Raw genomic sequence first — 21,814 nt, forward strand, 5'->3', positions numbered from 1 at the left:
GATATGGATGGGGGATAATGGAGATCAAGGGAATCCATTGAAGCTTTTTGAGCGGGGGGATACTTCAAAGAGAAGTACCACCATGTAGTTGAGCACTATATTTTCTATAGGACTATTGGTTAATTGCCAAGGGTACCAAGAACATCAAGGCCTTTTCACTAATCGTCTAGAGGACTAACAGACTGACTCAAAACAAACACGCAAGGATTGCCCCAATAGCACACATGAAACCCTGAGGAAACAACATGCAACTGACACTGGGTAACCCACAAGAAGAAAAGAAAAAAAATGAAAGACCTTATCAATACCTTACACTCAGATTGCCCCATTCATAGCATACCATGATATGGAAGATCATGGCAACTGTGAGGAGGGAACAAGGAGATTGCTTGGAAAAGATACTTCAAGACCCAAAAGGGAAGATTCCAAATCAAAAGAAAGCAAAAATCCAAAAGAGAACCATTTGCCAATGAGATGGGTAGGATGAGGTACTAACGGACCAAGATCAGACATGAGGAAAGTTGTATCCTGCAAGGATCTATCAAAGAGCACCTAATTTGGTGGATTTGGGTAGTGATGCACTATGCAAGCTGAACTAAGAAGGATGACACTTTGGTGACAGGAGATCTAGCTAAAGGATGCATTTGGAATAGTTAACCAAGATTTTTGTGATGTGTGCAAGATGTTGATCAAGAATGAATTGACATGAAAGTTGGATAGATACAATGGTACTAAGCTAAAGAGGATGTACAAGTTGATAGACAAAGATATGTTACAAATGTACAAGGTTGTTTTGGACAAGATTGGCTATACAATCTATGATACAAGCATTGGATACAAGATTATTTACAAGCTGTACAGGAGCTCCAGATGATAAGATAGCAGATAGATGTGCAATCAAGGATGGGGACAATGCTAAGGTTGGTTGTAGCTGAGCTGATAGATGGAGCTAGAGTGAATGACTAATGAGAGGATGACATTGGATTTGTATGAGGATAGCCTAGAGAGAGATACCAATGACAAGGGAGGATGGACAAGACAAGATCTCCAAGGAATATAGTGCCCCTAGTCAAAAGATGACATGCGAAAGGAGGTCTTATGATGGATGTGATAGGATTGAAGCTAGGATGGAAAAGCTAAAGGTGCTAGGGAGATGGATGATAGCTGGGATGATGGGGTGAGGTTGTAGAAGATAAGTGGATAGTGATAGATAAAAGCTAGAGGATGAAAGATAGGTGGATAAATTGGAAGATGGAGCTAGATGGCAAGATATGACCAAAAGCATGTGGATGATAAGCTAAGATGGGGATGGTTGGATTACACATGACACTTGTTTGCCAAGTTTTCATCATGGTACTTGTCCAAGGTGCTTGAATTGCCAAGTTTTCACCATTGGATGCTTTATTTTTCTTTATTTTTTTAACTTTTTGACTTTGGACTTAGCTAGAATGATTTTGGCTTTCTTCAGCTATTTTTGGCTTTTTTGGGATTTTTCACTGGCTATTGGAATGTTCAATTTTGTTGCTAGTTGTTGGTACACTAGATGTGTGATTTATGCAATAGATTGGATTAGATGGGATTGATGGTAGGAGATGGAGGGATAAAAAGGTTGGAAAGGAGCATGAGATGGGGATGCTTGCAGGATCAAGATTGGCATATGTTGGGATAGGTGTGAAAAGAGCATATGGGGGATAGATGGTAGATGCGGGCTTGATGGAGGATTTGTGGAAGCACGCTTGGGGATATAGGCACCCAAGATGGAGTTAGGAGATGGGGGATTAGCAATGGTGGATTTCATTATGCATTGGGCTTCAACTTTTTTCTTTGGGATCGACATGGTTTTGAATTTTCTTTTCATAGGCTTTTGCATTGTTTTGCATTCTTTGATTAGATTTTTCCTTTTTGGAGTATGTCTTTTAGAATAGACATATGATTGCCTAGGATGTGGATTTTTAGCTTTATGCATTTTGAAGTTCGCATTCACATTGTTGTCAAAAGCTTTGGAAAGATGGTTACGAGAAGCTTTGTGAGATGGAGAGGATATGGAAGAGTGTGTAGGGGGATGATGATGGATGATGTGCCTTGATATGTGCCTTTGTTGATCTTGCATAGGAATGGAGGGAATAGGATTTTTATGATGGCTGATAGGAGGATGGAGGATGGTAGATTTTGGGACATGGGGACCCAAAATGGATTTAGCAGATGAAGGGGGGATACGGTAGGTTTTTTTGGGTTGCAAAGATGGTGGAGGGGGGATGACATAAGATTTCTTGAAGGAGAGATGGGAGGCTGGCATGGTGGGCCTTGAGATAGGCTTGGTTTGGGGATGGCATGTACCAACACTTTTAGATGGTGAGCCTTTGGATACATATCCAAGACCATGAAATCTTGGATTCATTTGTGCAATAATATTATTTTTGATTCCTTGCTCTTGCGGTCCTAAACCTTGACCTTGTTAATGCCATTGATTGAGCATTTGAACGAGTTGAGGAAACTTTTTTCTTGTAGAAAATGGTAGAAGTGCTTAACTAGATGTACTACAATGGGGAGATACTATTCCTAATTCTTATACTAAGAGGGGGCCACCATGGATGAATGCAAGTGAACCAAGAGGGTAGATTATAGATGGTGGAATAGCTTGGATAGGTGGTAAGATGGAAGCATGGAGCGGAGGAGATGGTAGGATAGGATCTTGATTTAGCTGATGGGATGAAAAGATATCTTGTAGTAGAGGAGGTATGACTTGAGGTTTTGGAGATGGAGGGGATGGTGACTGCACTATGGATGGAAGACATGGTATGATGATATCTTCGTTTATGCTTTGGGGGATGTCAACATGCTTTTGGGCAGCATCTTGATAGGATTGGATTGGAGTGGATGGTGCGATAGGAGGTGAAGGGATGGATTCTTCAAAGGCAGCAGATGGATAGATGGGAGATTTGGTAGTGGAGATGGGTGAGTAGAAGATGGATGCATAAGGGTCATTACGGGAGATTTGGGAAATGCTTGGAGGTGATGTGGATAGGATTTGGAGGGATTTGACAAGTGGTGGGATTTTGATGCTTGCAGGAAGTGGAAGGATTTTAAGCAATTTGATGGATGGTATGGGGATGATAGCTATGGGAGATGGAGGTAGAGGTGGTGTATTGATAGGAATAGCTGGTGTGATGGGAGTGGAAGATTGGAAGCTTGGTTAATTGGGTGATGGAGGAGAAGCTGGGATATGAGATGGAATGACTAGATAGTTTGGAGGAATGCTTGGATTTTGGGGGATGGTTGGCAGAAGGCATCTAAGGCTCTCAAGATACCCATCATAGTCAACAATATTTTCATCATCATTGGAATAAGATGTAGTGGAAGAAAGGACAATGCAACCAAAATCATCATGATAGGGTTGGGATTTCATGTTTTGATGATGAGTTGGATGGGGATGGTGTCTTGCTTATGGATGAACACAGAAGCTCATGGTTAGATTTGGATTAAGCATAGATTATGGATTGGCTGATGAAAGATTTCTTAGGGAGAGTCAAAGTTGCATGATAGACCTAAGGAGTATTGGCTAGAGATTTTTGTCTTTCCTATGGATGGAAGACTTCAAGGGTATGCTATCAAAAAGTGAGATTTTTTCTTTCCTATGTGCAAGATTGGTGGCTTTTGGTGTCAACTTGAGTATAGACAAATGATCCTATGGGCATGACACTAGATTGACCACTTGTGGATCCCAACCTTTAGCCTAAGGTGATGAGGGATGACAAGTGACAAGGCTAGATTACCCTAGACAAAGCTCTGTCAAAGGGATAACCTTGGGAAGATTGAGGGATTTGGATAGATAGATTGGATAGCAAACTCTGGCAGAGTAACAACAATTCCTTAAAGGCTTGGGTGATTTTGGATTGGGTTACTAGCTGGCTAGGGGGGTGATTTGGATTGACTTTGGATTTTGGATTTTTCTAAAGCAAAGAACTAGATAGATTCGGTTGCGGCAGGGGAGCTTGGATGATTTTTTGATGAGGCACTGACTACACTAAGTATGCCTTAAGCTGGGAGATTTTTGCTTTTCTAGGATTTTGACCAAAGTTGGCAAAAATTCATTCCAAAGCCATGAACAAACAAGCAAACAAAAGTTTCGAGCAAGCACGTCAAACACACCAACATCCTAGGAAGCTTTCTACAAGGATGAAATTTGGTTTAGCTAGGGAGTCCTCAATATACGCAAGGTATGTGAGGCCCAAATCCGTAGATGAAACCAAAAATATGTCACATAGTTGAGAGGAGCAGTACCCACTTCTCCTCTTTCACTTCTCAAGGGTATAAATTTCCTTGAGGCTTAGCCTGAGTGATAAAATTTTGAACCCAAGAGAGATGTCTTTGGATTCACCTCCCGATCTTTATACTTCGTCAAAATGCTGGAGTTGAGATCATCCCAAGGGGTGATGAAATCCCCGAGCAGGCCTCCTAAAACTTAAACAAGATTTTGGATCCTAATCTTATGCACCCAAGATGGCCTCAAAAGACGACAAGGGGAGAGAAGACTTGGATGATCTTGGGCTAAAAGACAGAGTTCTTTTCCAACTGATGTTTTAAGTTTTTTGATCTAGACCTTTTGAAAACACACGTGATTTAAGATGCAAAGGTTCAATTCCAATTTGAAATGCACCAACAAAAGAGAAGTGATCAAAGAATGAATACATCAAGAAGATTTAGGGTCAACAAAAGGGAAACTCACGCATCTGGAGGCCCTCCATGTCAAGTATTGATTGATTTTATTTAAGGCATTCAAGATTGAGTGTGAGTTTGTTTTAAGCCCAAAACAAAGATGTGTGTAAAGCTCAATTTCAAGAATGTTCTTGGAGGCCCTCCATGTCAAGATTTGTTCAATTTTTATTCCCAAATGAGGTGTTAGCAAGACTAATGTGCATTCAAGAAAGTTTCTAACTTAGATAAACCAATAAAAACTCAAGTGAGTGGAATTTGATTTTTGTGGAGCACTTAACACCTTCTTAGGTAGACCCATCCCCATATATGACACTAATATTGCAACCAATGGTTAGAATGATGGGTGATTAAAGAGGGTGAGTCCAACAACAAATTCACTAAAAGTGTCTTTATTTGTTTTTATAACTTAGAAATTTTCTAAAATGTGGATTCTTTTTATGCCCCAAAAGATGATTATTTGATCTATGGCATTCAAGATTGGATTTTTTGTTTTAATCATGCATTCATAAAAAAAAAAAAAAAAAAAAAAAAACAAACTTGATTTTAATCCATGGCACTCAAGAGTGATTTTAGCAACATGCATTCAAAGACAAGTGATTAAATATTAAGGTTTTTTCCTTTGAGCATTCAAGATTGAGATTTTGCATGTTGTTTTAAGAACTTTGAAGTGCTTTGTTTTAACCTTAGATCATTCAAGATTGTTTTGGACTCAAAAGTGAAAATGACTCTTTGGAATTTGGTTTTCATTCAAGATTTTGTCTTCTAGTTTGCATGTTTTAAGCCTAAAAAAATGATATTCCTAGATTGTTTTGATGCATGAAACACTTAGGAAACATTCAAGATTTTGCAACAAGACATTTGTTTGGAATAAAGAACAAAGCTTTTAGGACAATTTTGGCAACCATTTAGGAAAATGGACTCTTAGTTTTCATGAGATTTTAAAAAGAACTTAAAAATATTTGCAAATGAGATTCATTTTATCCTTGATTGATGCTTTGAGTTTGATTTAGATTTTAGTGTGCACTTAGTGTTGATTTTGAACCTTTTGAAATGGAAACTTGAAGTTCTTTTTAAATTCTCAAAAATAAAATGTTCCTAACTTTGCATGAATGCATCTAAAACCTTGATGTTGCAAGGATGAAAATGATTGGATTGGTTTAGTTTCACTTGTTAAAAGATTTTTTTTTTTTTTTTGCAAATTTTTAGTTTTTAATGGATTTAAGTATGATTTGGGGGTTCATTTTAAGCACTTAAAAAAAAGTGTGTATGATTTTGCTTCCTTAAAAAAAAAAAGGGCCAAGATCCCTCAACAAGAAGAAGAAGAAGTAGATGGAATACAAGAAGAATATAGATAAGAAAAGGAAGAAGAATTCCAAGTGCTCCGTCCACCTATAAGCTTGAAAAATCTGCAAACACTATGAGATAGACTATGAGTTCCTTTGTCTTCTTCCTGCTCATGTGGACCTGCAAAACCAATTTATACAATCCTACCAATCACAAAAATAAGAAAAGTTAGCCAAAATTAGCAAAGGACGTACAAAACTTGACTAAAAAAGCTAATGAAGATGACCCATGCGGGGTCCCATCGGGCGTGCCAAAATGTATATGCTACTTTAGTATGTTAGAAACACTAAATTAAAACAATCAAAAGCATTTGCATACTAATTTAACATAACTTCATGAGAGACAAAGTAAGTCCTCAAATGAGAATATGATCCATGGATAGGCTCTCTCAATGAGAATGATCACTTGATGTAGGGGTGTGTCTAATAGCTAAGATGGCTTGATTATGAATGTATGCTCAAATGCTTGAATGAGCTTCAATGGAGGATTTCTGATAGATTTTGGTGAATGGATTTTATGTAAAAATGGCTTCTCAAAATGGCATTATGACTTTACTTTCTAGATTGTGTTCAAATGGCTTGGGAGAGGGTTCCTTAAATAGGCAAAGGGCTTGAGGGATCAAGGGCTAGGATGCAAGGATGGAAAAAAGCTTATGGAAGGTTTAGATTGAATGAGAGGAGAGCACATGGATTGTGCTTCTTTACAGCCAATCAGGTAGTGACACATGTAATAGGGTCATTGGTTAGAGCAAGAGGGGTTGAGGGGTCAAAAAAAGAGGCTCAAAGCTCATAAAGACCCTCATAATGGCTTGTAAGAGTAATGAATGGGCTTGTAAGAGTCATTTATGGCTTTGTGGGCTTCATAAAATTTTATGGTTTGGATATTTGTGAGAGAGTTGAGATATTTTGACTTGGGTTGGATTAAGAAAGTCTTAAGCTTGACTTAGGAATGTGCAAATGATTAAGGCTTGGATTAGGCTTGGGTTAAGATTAGATTAGGCTTGTTAGAGATGGATAAGTGAATGACGATAAATGAGGGTGGGTGAAGGAGGAGATATTTGTTGGCTTTGGCTTGGGTTAGCAAGTCTTAACCCATGTTTAGGGAATGTGACAAGGTTAGGGGGGGGATTAGGATTAGGGTCAAAGATAAGGATTGACATCTTCTAGAAGAGTCTAGGCTTTGGATGAGGATGAAGACTTTCTAGAAGAGTCTAGAACTTCCTAGGATGAGGATAAAAAAGGTTTTTAGGAAATAAATAAAGTTTTATTTATTTCAAGAGTTTGGGTTGAGGAGATATTTATTAAAATATTTTTAATAAACATGAGGATTAATATTTAATCTTAATTAAATATTTTGAGTTGGGATTAGGGGTAGGAAATGATGGGATTAGCCTTTAATCAAAATTAAAGAAGGATTAGAATATTTTGGAAGAGGTTAGTGGTCTTAAGGAAATTGGCCAAGTTTTGGGCAAAAAATAAATAAATTATTTATTTTAGGATTTTTGGTCAATTTATTAATTAAATAATTAATAAATAAGGAAATAATGTTTAAATAAGATTTAAACATTTTTGGGAGGGATTCCTTAATTAAATATTTTTAATTAAGATAAAGGGATTTAATGACATAAAAATTAATTAATTAATTAATTAATTAATGATGATGTCATCAGGGACTTTTTCAAAAAATAAATATACTTTATTTTCTAAAATATTTTTAGGTATCTACAACAAAAAGGGATTTTGACATGATACAACTCACAACTTATCTTGCAAATTTCAAATATCTATTCAACTCTTCACAATTTTCTTGGCCTTTAGTCTTTCTAGCTCTAACAACCTTTTTTTCCTTTCAAGCTTCATCTCCTTGAGTCTTCATGTTCAATGTACCCGTACAATCTCCTATATGACCACTTACCAAAGTAGAGTCTTTGTGCTCAATTCTTCCTTCCTTCTTCTTGATAGCTTTCAATGACTTTGCAACTTGGAGACCCAGCAACTCTTGCTTCTTGGTCCATGACTCCTTAAATAGAAGTTTGGAAAATGCTTTTCCCACTCAATTATTCCCTCCTTTAATTTTAGTTCGAATGGATTAGGTAGGATTCAATGAATCTAACCCATATCTTGTTCTTTCTAGAAACATCATGAAGAATCCTCTTGAATTTGCCCAAAAATAGTTTACCTAAAATTTTGTGCCACCAGCTCAACATCCTTATCCTCCATCTGGTTCACAAAATTCAAGGTAACAAACTTGTCGGCTTAGATCTAGTGAATCTTTGACTTTTCAAATAATGTAGTAGCTCAGCACTATTAATATTGTGGTGCTTAGCACAAACTGCATTATTCAGCACCAATTATATTTTACTGATGCTTAACACCCATTGTAAATTTTCTTGGCATCAACTAAATTTGTTGATGCTTAGGACCTATTACTTTTCTAGGAACCTAACCATGCTTGGCTCCTTTTATATCACTTGGCATACACAGATTTTGCATTTGCTTGACTCTAACTAAAAATCTGCTTAGCATGGACTAGCTTGCTCAAGACTCACTAATAAACTTAGTTAAGCTTTGCAAGAAACCTTGTTACAACTTATTCTTCCAATGTTTATAAGTGTGGCCAACCTATGTATCTTCAAGTATATTATCAATACATCATTTTACCATTGTCTTAATTGATCCTTATACTTCATTACAAAACCATAACTCAACCTTTCCCTTAAGTAGTTTTGTTACATCTTGTTGATTAAATCCTCTTCATTAATCAACTAAGATATAGTACTTGGATCTTATAAGCAATTGTCATTCCAAAAAATATCAAATTTGACACCAATGATAAAACAATGATTGAAAATATTCTTCATCAATAATCTACCTCTTTGTAATTAATCTTCTTTTTTCTTCAACAATGATCTATTCAATTATATTTCCAACAATCTTCCTCTTTGGAATTGATGGAAAACCAAACTGATCAACCAAGTTTTCAAAATACTAACTAGGTTAAAGTAGTAAATCAAATACCAAAAAGAAAACGTTATTCAAAACTATTTATTCTATCAACAACATAAACTAGTTTATGACTCCCTTTGTTGATAAATTGTCTTCTCATTTTTCTTTTCTGCTATTTCTCTAATTGATTCTTGTTTGCACTATTTTTTCCCTCTAAGCTGCTATTTCCTTTTTTCTTGTTTTCTACTATTATCCCTAAACACCCTTTTTCTCCCACTATTCACTTTGATCTTCTCAACTACTATTTCTCCTTCTTACATTTTGTTCCTTGAAATGTGTTTGTGCCATTTCTCCCTCTTCACAATATTTCTTCCTTTTCATTTCTACTATTTCTCTCTTTTTCCATTTGGTTCTGTAGATTTGATCAATTCTTCCTCTATATGCATTGATCATTTTTTGCTATTTCTTTCTCTTTGACAACTACCAAAGACATATTATTTCAGCATCTTAACATGCAAGTGTGGCATTTCTAGGTACTCCAATTTCCCCCTCTATCACCTTGTTTTTGACTTGTTTGGAATTTTAGTACTTTGATTACTTTAGGAAAAATCCTAAAGTAAATATCCTTTGCATCAATTTGTAATATTTTAACAATCAACTCATTTGATGCATGGTAGTTTTGCTTTTACTTAAGTAGCCTTGGCTAGGGGTATCATCCCTAACTTGCCTCTAAGATACTCAAATGCATCTCTAGGTAGTGCTTTTGTGAAGATGTTAGGAATCTATTCCTTTGAGTTAGCATATTCCATCTCGACTTGCTTGTCTTTCACCAATTCTCTTATGTAGTGATACTTAATTGCAATATAGTTTGTTTTGGCATGCATCACATGATTCTTTGATATGTTGATGGCATTTTTGTTATCACAATAGAGTACCATAGGTTCAATCATCTCTTCCTTCATACCTTGTAACAGATGTTTGATCCATACAATATTAGTGCAGTTGATAGCAGCAACAACATACTTAGCTTCTACTATAGACTACGAGGTACAACTTTGCTTTTTGTTGGTCCAAGTAACTAGTCTTTTGCCTAAGAAAACTGCTCCTCCACTAGTGCTTTTTCTGTCATCAATATTACCTCCCCAGTCTGCATTAGTGTAGGCTTTCAACTCAATTTTTTCACTACTCTTGTAATACAAGCCAAAGTCATATGTTCATTTTATGTACCTCAATATTCTTTTTATTTCCACCAGATAATTTTCTCTTCGATTTGTAGAAAATATTGCCACTATTCCAATAGCTAATGCAATATTTGGTCTACTATGTACAATATACTGCAACTTTCCAATCATTGATCTATACATTGTTTGATTCACTTCAGTTGACTCATCATTCTTGGATAACTTATGTCTTGTTATCATTGGTGTACTAACTAGTTTTGAATCTTCTAGACCAAACATCTTGAGTATCTCCTTGATGTATTTTGATTGGGTCACAAATATTCCATGCTTTAGTTGGTGTACTTGCAATCCAACAAAGAATTTGATTTCTCCAAACATTGACATCTCAAACTCATGTTTCATCTAATCAACAAAATCTTTGGATAGGGCATCTTTTCCTCCAAATATTATATCATCAAAAAAAATTTCAGATATCAAATGTCTTTACCTTTTTCTACATTGATATACAGGTTGCTATTAGCATCTATTCTCTCAAATCCTATCTTCACAAGATATTTGTGTAGTCTATCATACCATGCTCTAGGTGCTTGCTTCAAACCATAGAGTGCTTTATACAGTTTTCAAACCATATCTTTGTTGTTGTCATCAAAAAATTCCTCTAGTTGTTCTATGTAAACTTTCTCTTCTAGTATTCCATTCAAAAAAGGATACTTTACATCCATTTGATAGACTTTGAAACTTTTATAAACAGCATATGAAAGTAGTGTTTGCACTCATTCCATTCTTGCAATAGGGGCAAATGTTTCCCCATAATCTAGTTCTTGTTCTTGTGCATAGCCTTTGCAGACTAATCTGGCCTTATTTCTTGTGATCTCACCATTCTCATCAAGCTTGTTCCTAAAAATCTATTTTGTACCAATCACATTTTTATCAGCTGGTCTAGGAACTAGATTCCAGGTTTTGTTCTTCCCAATCTTATCTATCTCTTCTTCCATAGCTTTATGCCAATTATCATCTTGCAGTGCATCTTTCACTTTTTTGGGCTCAATCTTGCTCAGCAAACATGATTCATTCCTTAATATATTCCTTGTCATTGGTCTTGCTTCCTTGTCACCAATGATTTCTTCTCACATATTTGGATAGTCTTGGTTCTATCCTTCATTCTATATTTGGTCCTTTAGCTTCAAAGTCACTATGCATATTCCTCGCTGATATTTCATCATCTCTACCATGTGTACTAATGTCAAAATTAGAATGTGCATTTTCTTCATTTTGCAATTTGACTTCTGAATGTAGCTTAGCATTCATTGGTTGTGACTTGGCAGATACTGAAACTTATTGTTGATTCTCAACTTGTTTGGCATCTTCTTCTTCAATAGGCATTCCTTCATAGAAGTACACAAAAGATCTATAATATTCTGGTTTCTTGGATTTATAAACTTGGACTTCTACATGCTCATCAAAATTTACATTTGCACTCTCCAAAATCTTGTTAGTGTTAGTATTCAAACACTTATATACCTTACTTCTAGTGGAGTATCCAAGGAATATGCCTTCATCACTTTTTGAATCAAAATTGTCATTCCTAGAGTCTTTAAAAATATAGCATTTATAACCAAACACTTTGAAATATTTTACATTGGGTGATTGACCATACCATAGTATAATAGGTGTTGCATTTGTACCTTTCTTGACTTGGACTCAATTCAAGGTGTAGACAATAGTACTTACAACTTCTCTTCAATACTTTAGAGCAACATTTTTCTCCATCATCAAGGTTTTGGCAGAATCTATCACTGATCTATTACTTCTCTCTACAATGCCATTCTGTGGGTGAGTTCTAGGTGTTCATGTATGCCTTTTAATTCCTTTGTCATTATAAAAAGTCTCAAATTCCTTAGATATAAACTCTCCTCCTCTATCTAATCTTAGACATTTCAAACTCTTTTCTATTTCCTTCTCAACCCTTACAAAATACTACTTAACAATTTGAAATGCATCAAATTTTTTCTTTAAGAACATGACAATCATCATCCTAGAATTATCATCCAAAAATAGCATTATGTATCTATCTCCTTGATAGTTTTGCACTTCTATTAGGCTACATAAATTTGTATTGACTAGCTCTAATACTTCTTTGGAAGTGTAGGTTTTACTTTTGAAACTTGAGTTGATCATCTTTCCTAGTTGGCATTGTTTGCACATTGTATTTTTGGGTTTCTTTAGCATAGGCAAACCTTTGACTTTCTTCTTTTTGTTAGTGCTAATCAGATTATCAAAGTTAACATGACATAACCTCTTATATCATGACCAAACATCATCAAATCTAACAATAAGATAGGTTGCATCTTCCATATCTAAGTAAAACAAGTTACTCCTAGTTTGTTCTCCTTTTCCTATCAAATTTCTATCAGTGTCATAGATTTTGGCAGTTTTGTTTCCAAATTCTACTTTGCAGCCTATATTGCCTAGTTGTGACACACTTAGCAAATTATAGTTCAATCCTTCAACATAGTATTCATTATTATATGAAATTCTCTCTATAAGTTTAATAGGACCTCTTCCTTTGATTTGACATGGAGCATAATTTCCAAATCTAACACTATTTCCATCATACTGAGTAAAGGTAATAAATTTACTTTTGTCTCCTGTCACGTGATGTGAGCATCTATTGTCTATGATCCACCTATCATTTTTTTTCACACTGGTTATGAGTGTTGTTGCCTCATCTTCATTTAATTCATCCTTCATGGCTACATAGACTACCTCATCATCATTTTCATCAAAATCCTCTTCTTCAACAACGTAGCACTTTTTGCCCTTGTCTTTGTAATCTCTACTATCATCTTCTCTTTTGTTCTTGCTCTTGTTGCCTTCTCTATAATTCTTCTTCTATGTGCATCTTGCTACAATATGTCCTACTCAATTTCAATTAAAGCAAATGATAGGAAGCTTACCTTTAAATTTATCTTTGCCCCTATGAAATCTTCTGGCGAGCAATGCTTCCAATTGTTCCACATCTTCTTCATCTGTGTTCTTGTCACTAGATGCATGATTTACCTTTTTCTTCTTCTTTGGTTTCACCTACTCAATATCTTTCAATGATAGCTTGGCCTTGAAAGCATATTCAAGGTTCTCAGGTCTATAGTTATCAAAGTTGGACAACTCAAATGTAGCGAGTCTTCCTATTATACCTTCAAAAGTTAGTGTGTTCCCTAGTACACACCTTGCATTAGTTATTCAAGGTCTAAATGTCCTAATAAAGCTTTTTTCATCAAGTAAAGTGAGCCGATTAAACTACTCATACATCCAAGCTTAAGCTTTCCTACTTAGCAAGCTACTGTAAAATGAACATGCAAACATAACACATGAAAGATCAACACATAGCACAATGATTTATGTAGAAACCCAATTTGAGAAAAACCACTAGTAACATGCTACTCAATTCTCACTCTTCTAAAGTGATGCCCTGTGAAAGGTCTGCTCCATTAAAGGTTATAACACATTGTTATATGTGACCTAGTTAAAGGATTTAACCACCCTATTAGAAGTGGGCCTAGTTAGAGGACTTTAAAGTATTCACTTGGAATGCCATGTTCTTAAAGGATTTACAAATTGCTATTAAACCAAACTAAGTCCATAGGATTTTACCCTAGCTAACATGATTGTTAGAGAGTAACAACAAGAGCTTTTGACCTGATACAACTCACAACCTATCTTGCAAATTTTAGATCTTTGTTTAGCTCTTCACAATTTGCCCAGCTTCCAGTCTTTGTAGCTCTAATAGCTTGTTCTCCTTTCAAGCTTTGTCTCCTTGAGTCTTCATGCTCTATGTACTAGTGCAATCTCCTATATGACCACTTATCAAAGTAGAGTCTCTATGCTCTATTCTTCCTTCTTATTGACACCCTTCAAACCACTTTACAACCTGGTAACCCAACAACTCTTGCTTCTTGGCTTATGACTCCTTAAATAGATGTCTAGAAAATACTTTTCCCACTCGATTGTTCCTTCCTTTAATTTTAGTTTGAATGGATTAGGTAGGATTCAATGAATCTAACCCATATCTTATTCTTTCTAGAAACATCATGAAGAATCCTCTTGAATTTTCCCAAAAATGGTTTACCTAAAATTTTGTGCCACCAGCTCATCATCCTTATCCTCCATTTGATTTACAAAATTCAAGGTAACAAACTTGTTAGCTCAGATTTGACAAATCTTTGACTTTTCAAATAATGCAACAGCTTGACACTATTGAAATTCTAGTGCTTGACACATACTATGTTACTCGATAGTAATTACATTTTACTAATGCTTGGTACCTACTATGGATTTTCTCTACATCTACCAAATTTTTTGATACTTGGCACCTGTTACTTTTCTCGACACTTGTACATGCTCAGCTCCTTCTATATCACTCGGCATACACTAGATTTTGCATTTGCTCAGCTCTAACTAAAAATCTGCTCGGCATTAACTAGCTTGCTTGGCACTCTCTAATAAACTTAGTTAAGCTTTGTAGACAACCTTGTTACAACTTATTCTTCTAGTGTTTCTAAGTGTGGCCAACCTCTGTATCTTCAATTATATTATCAATACATCATTTTACCATTGTCTTAATTTATCCTTGTACTTCATTACAAAACCATAACTCAACCTTTCCCTTAGGTACTTTTGTTACATCTTGTTGATTAAATACTCTTCATCAATCAACTAAGTGATAGTACTTGGATTTTATAAGAAATTTTCATTCCAAAAAATAGTAGGTTTGACATCAATGACAAAACAATGATTGAAAAAATTCTTCATCAACAATCTCCCTCTTTGCAATCAATCTTCTTCGTTCTTTAGTAATGATCTTTTCAATCAGATTTCCAACATCCACAACATGACATTGTTATAAATACATGGTTTAGCATACATAGCCACATTAATGTCAATAGTGTTGTTAACCTAAATAACTACATTGTGATATTTCCAAATGGTAAATAAGATTTCTAATTCAAAAGCATGCCATATCTGGGCGTACTTGAAGGGTTTTTGAGTATTATCATCCAGAACAAACATGTGCTAAGAAAAAGGTTCTAGGTAGAAGGGGTGAAAGAGATCATGAAGCCATCACTAGTAACACTGAGCCCATCCATAGAACCAAAACATGTGCAAAAAGGTCTCTGATTGACTATAGAAATGACAATAGTGGTTAGGAACTCCCAGGTGTCACAACTAAGGGCCCAAAGGAAAGCCCTAGAAAAGAATACACTAGGAAAAATGTGCAATTTTGGATAAATAACCTATTACTCCAAGTAAGGTGAGAAGATTGCAAATGCCATCATTGATTGAGAACATTAACATGGGCAGGTGAGGAACTAGCCATCAGTAGCCTAGCATAGGCTTATAGCTAGTTGTTAGGGTTTTTGGATACCACTTCTAGTCTTTCCACCAAGGGCAACAAGACTGAATGCCCACTTTATGTAACGAATGTAGAGGCACCATAAAAACTAGAAGATCAAAGTTTTGCCGATGTGGATGAGTGAGCTAGAATTGCACTTTTATGTCATCTCACAACCGTGAGCTCATAGTAATTCTAGAAAAAAGATCTTTAGGGGTCCTTATGCCATGTTTAAAAAAATGTAGAGCACTAGCCCTGTGTACCTTAGCTAGGGGAACACCTTGGATAGAAAATAATGGTGATCACTAGAGATTGTGTTGGTTCATGGAGAGCCCATCTTTGAACCCATTGCCAACCCAGTGAAGCCAAGGCTTAATTGCCTCCTAGGTTTTCCAAATACTCTTGGCAACAAAAGTACCCTGAATTTGGATATGTTCAGTGGTGAAAAGAAGGGTCTGAAACCCAATCCCCTTCCAAGTTGGCCAGTGAATTGGACAGCCTAAAGAAATGCAATGTCTTAAAAAAATCTTCTAGGCTTCATTGCTAGAAAAAGCTCGAATCACCCATTTGGCACATCAAGTAGTACCTTGCTTCTAAGTGGACAGCAAGCCTAGGCCACTAGACTCTTTGAGAAGATAGCAAAAGTCCCAAGTAACTCTATGAAAGCCCTAGTGAGAAGCGTTTAACACCTAGAGGAATTCATGTAATAGGCACTTGAGTTTGAGGTAAGAGGCTTTTGAAGGAGCCCAACAGGAGGAATAGTATACATGGATGGCAACCAACACTTTGGAGCAAATATAGAATTTTCCCACAAGGGAGAGAGGTTTTTTGATTCAATACTCTAGCTTCTTCTCTATTATGGCAAGAACCACATTCTAGAGCTCTACAAAAAAGGTTTGAAAGGAAAAAGGAATGCCCAAAAAATGAAAGACTTCCCCATGTTGAACCCATTTCCATTGATATTGCTCTAGTCAAGCAGGACGGGGAAGGGAAGACTGCTTGTAAAAAAGGGTTTTGGGTCACTAAATAGTAGACCCTAAAGCAAGACAAAATGTGTCAAGACATTACAAAGTGAAGGAAACATTCTCTTCATCCTCTATGAGAGTGAGGAAGGAGTCATCTGTAAAATGACCATTCACAAGCTAATCAGGGGAATCTGGGAGGGAAATACCCTAAACCCTCCTTTTTGAGATGGCATTTGTGAGCAAATACCAAAAACCTTCTGCTGCCAACACAAATAAAGAGGGCGCCAACAGGCATATTTTTAAATTAATAATAATAAAGTTTCTTAAAATATAATTTTGCATAAAATGTATGCTAATAATCATACTAAATTGATTTCTACTATATTCTTTTTCTTTTCTTACTAATTATGTAATCGATATTCATACTTTAAAGTTATCTAAAATTTTATTGATATATTTCTTTTATTGATGATGATCTTAATGGTAATATCATTAATAGAAAATGATATCTATTTATTTTTTGAGATCAATTATAATTATTTTTTAAACTTGAGAAAACTTAAATGGAAATTCTAGATAAAAGGCTCACTACTGAGTCACGAATTAGTGTTGTGATGTAGACTCTTTCTATTTCTTGGCACATAATCTTGTTTGAACTCCCAAAGAAAATTAAGATATCTTGTTTAGTATTTAATAAAAATGAAAACACAAAAAAAAAATATATCCATGATCTCATGTTGCCTTTCAATAACCTATTTTCAATAACACCAATTTGATTGGATTAAGTTACCTTTCTCTAGGTTTCTTTTCAATATATCATATTTTTCAAGTGAATATTGTTGTACTAAGTGCTATATTTCTTGTCAATCACTAAAAAATATATGAATGTTGTAGAGGTGTTTACAAAAATATGTTATAGTAAATAAAAGAATATATGAATTTACATTTACTTTGAAGAGACATGTCTTTGCATGCCTCATTCAATATATAAATAAGAAAAAAATTGTTTCCTTTGAAAATACATGTAGTGTCATTACATTTTCAATTATACATAATTATTTGATATCATATTCACAAAGAAATTTTATTAGAGTTTAGTTATATCATAAAAGACATGAATGGAGGAAGACCAACATATATGGAAACATTTGGAAATTGTGTTGGGTGTATACAAAAATTGAGTTTATTTAAAGATAAGGATCCCATTCAGACCTTTTGGAGAATAGAAGAATTTAGAAGCAATTTTATAGAAAAAGGAAATCATTTTTCCTTCTTAGTTTTGCCCATGAAATCTGGAGATAAGCCTAGATTATCATTGGAAGTATTTCACTCTCCCTTTACTAGCACTCAAGACTTTCATAAACCCATATCACACTTACACAAACATTTCATTCTCTCTTCTTTAGACAAGCCCAAAAAAAAACATATTTTTGTATTTAAACTCTGAAATATACAAATTTAGACGGGACACTACTAGAGATGTAGATCTTTGTTCTTTACTTGAGGAATCAATAAATATGTCTTGATTATATATGCATCACTTATTACTTGATGTGGTGATATAATACTCTATATCATTAGTAGTGTATGCTTGAGGAATCTTGCTAATAAGTATAATGATAATTGCCTCAATCAACCTAGAAAGAGTGGTAGAAACATTTATATTAATAAAAATCAGCAAAAAAGGGCTTGGAGTATCAAGGGACAAGGATTACAATATAGGTCTACAAGAGACAAGGCCAAAATTCAAAAACCATTATCGAGTAGTATATGTCCCTACTCATTGTTAGAAAAGATAGTATATACAATAATTGGTACCTAACTAAATCATGGTGTTAATTAATGATAAGAATATGAAACATCATCTAATATGTTAATTATGAAGACATGATACTAATTTAGTAGCAATAATGTAATGCAAAAAACTTATTATTAATTAATGTTAGCAACATTAGGATAATGACTCTAAAGAAAATAAGGCTATCTTAGAGACTGTTTGATGATATGAAAAATATGACCATCTAAAGGAAATATTGTTAGATTAGGTGAAAAACTAATCTCCCAAGAACACCTGCATGCATAACCCTGTCACATGGATGAAGCAAAGAACAGAAGCAAGAAAAAATTATGGAGGCCAAAAAGCCAAAGACATCTTATGGACATGCAAAGAGCAATCTCTATTATGATCCAATAAGTGAATGAAAAAATACAAAGAGGTGAATCCTTATAAAAGGAATCACAAAACCCTAACTAGGTTTGCACATTATAATTAATATAAAATATTAATTATGTGCACCTAAAAGCAAGCTTAAAAACTAGAGTAATAAACCACTTAATTAATTAAATCAAGATGATCTAATTAATAAGTGAAACAAAATAATTACTCTAACACCCCCCCTTAAGTGAAGCTCAGGAGGAAGCTAACCTAGCAAAGCTATGAAAGCAGAAAAAATGGGTCCTGACAACAAGGCCTGATCAGGTACCCAATACAAGGAAATGAACGAGATGAAGGAAACAAAGCTTCCAATCTAGGAAATTTCCCAAAGAAAGAAACAAGAAAGAGCATGAAGCATCTCTGAAGCATGAAGTTGCAAACACTGTCAGAAGAAACTGCTGGAACCCCCACTGAAATAGTGCATGATCAGGTAGAGAAGACAAAGTCTGAAGAGCTGATCAATTAAAGAGGTGACCTCTAAAAGTAGGAATAAATGAGTGTCTATATAGTAGATGAACCATCTCACCAAAATGCATAGGTGTCTTGCCACTGCATCTGCCTAGTACATAGGAACAAAAATTGAATACGTAGATATCTCAACCGAACCAAGGAAGCAATAGAGCCAATAGGTGAACCCCCCCATAATGCTAAATAGGGAGAGGGGTGACAGGAACACTGAAATGCAATGCCAGAAACATCTGCAAGAAGAAGAATTAGGAACACCAACAGTGCAATAGAAGTAAAAACACAGGATAAAGGGCGGTGTCATTGACACACTGCATGGGCTAATGTCATGGAAGGAATGCTCACTTGACAAAGGTGGATGAGCACAAAATGGAAAAACATCATGACCCCCCAAGGCACTTTATAAATGGGTGCGAGTACAAACAAACACAAGGTATACAAGATCCCAGATATGCAAAAGCAGGCACTTTATCTTAGTACACTTACAGAAAAAATAATGCAACAGAAGAGAAGCATACAATGCTCAGAAGACAGAGAGAAGAGTGAGCCAAAAGAACAGAAGAAGAGATCCCAGAACTTGTAGAATCCAAGTAATCCGCTAGAGTGCGAAAGTGAAAAACTCAGAGGAGAGAGAACCTAGAGAAAAATTTGGACAAAAGACCCTTGCAACTGAATAACTCATAGAACCAGCTTTCCAATGATATCTGGCGAGCCCAAAAAAGAGTCCGAATGAGCAAGATATGGCTCCCAGAAGGCAAAAAAGAACATCTAGCTTTGACTACCAAAATAAGCAACCAAACTGCATCAAAACCCAAAAAAACCTATACCATCATCTCCATCTTGGAACCAGCTTTTCAATGCATTTTTTGGATCAAAAAAACACATTTGTATGCTCAAGTTATGATGAAAAAACCAACAGGGCCTCTGAAAATGCATGAAAATTTATTATTTTTAATTAAAAAATAATTTTTAAAAAAAAAACTGTAAACAAAATCCACCACCTGTGGAGTGGAAGCGGAGTGGAAGAGGGCACCCGAGCTGCTAGCGCCGGTGGTGGGCAGTAGGTGCTGCTGCGAGCTACTGGGCGGTAACTGCCAACGGTGACCACGACAATAACCGCCAGCAGTTTCACTGTAGTTAGTAAACTGCCGCGATCTTAAAACAGCTTTTTTTTTTTTTTTTTTGCAATTTTTTTCAATTTTGCAGTGCCTCCGATTGCATGTAGAGGTCGTACGGCCCTGTACGGTAAAAAAATTTGCCTCCTGGACCAACATTGTCCAAAATGGACAAATTTTATATGGATTCTGGGGTTTTTGGGCGCTCCCTAAATCCACATAAAAAGCTTCTGAAACCCTTGAAAAACTCCTGCTTCTAAAACATGAATAGTGAGCAACAAGACTGCTCTAATGCCATGTTAGATTAGGTGAAAAACTAATCTCCCAAGAACACCTGCATGCATAACCCTGTCACATGGATGAAGCAAAGAACAGAAGCAAAAAAAAATTATGGAGGCCAAAAAGCCAGAGACATCTTATGAACATGCAAAGAGCAATCTCTATTATGATCCAATAAGTGAATGAAAAAAATACAAAGAGGTGAATCCTTATAAAAGGAATCACGAAACCCTAACTAGGTTTTCACATTATAATTAATATAAAATATTAATTATATGCATCTAAAAGGAAGTTAAGAACTAGAGTAATAAACCACTTAATTAATTAAATCAAGATGATCTAATTAATAAGTGAAACAAAATAAACACTCTAACAAATATGACCATCTTAGTCTCAAACCTTAAGGAGATTCATCATCTTCACATCATCCTTTGACTACGACATTAAATTTTTTTATGATTATTACTTGAGAAATACCCTTATTTATTTTTTGTATTCAACCTTTTATTTTTACCTCTTTATGTAATATAAGAGTTGTTTTCCTTAATCTTTTCTAGGGATTCGTTTGTAGGAAAACCAAGATTGATATCGGATTCATAAGGAGCCTAACATTTCATTAAAGGAAACCTTAAAAATAGAGAGTGAAGATAGAGGACAAGTTTCAGTTAAGTTTCAAAGGTCTTGACCATATCTATATTTAGAGAGAGTAGACCATGTCAAGATGGATTCTCAAGTGATAAGGAAACTTTAGTAGTCAGACAACTATGATTCATTAGTGTTAGTTCATGACTAGTTGGGCCATATATGTTTTATGAGGAAGTGACAACTTTCCAAATGATCACCACTGTTATTTGCTAAATTTATTTATAGGTGATGATTTTGAAATAACCTAATCTTCTATCATGATGGATATCTAATGATGTGTAAGTAAATCATAATATATTATATCTTGTATGGCAAATGAAGTTCATTAAATTCATCATGAATGTTCTTATGGTAAGTATTATTGAGGATACATGTGTAAATATACCTTATCAATATTTCTGTGTACTTGGTTAAGGTCATACAACTTTAGGTTCAATAGGCCATTACTTAGAGTACATGGTTAATATCATGCAACTTATTTTTTAGGAGGCCAATAATAAAGAGAACGTGGCAAATAACTTGCAACTCAACAATTAGGAGGGCATTACATAGATA

This window comes from Cupressus sempervirens, chromosome 7 (assembly GCF_028749045.1).
Source record: "Cupressus sempervirens isolate cs-2001-9-10 chromosome 7, ASM2874904v1, whole genome shotgun sequence".
Taxonomy (NCBI): Eukaryota; Viridiplantae; Streptophyta; class Pinopsida; order Cupressales; family Cupressaceae; genus Cupressus; species Cupressus sempervirens.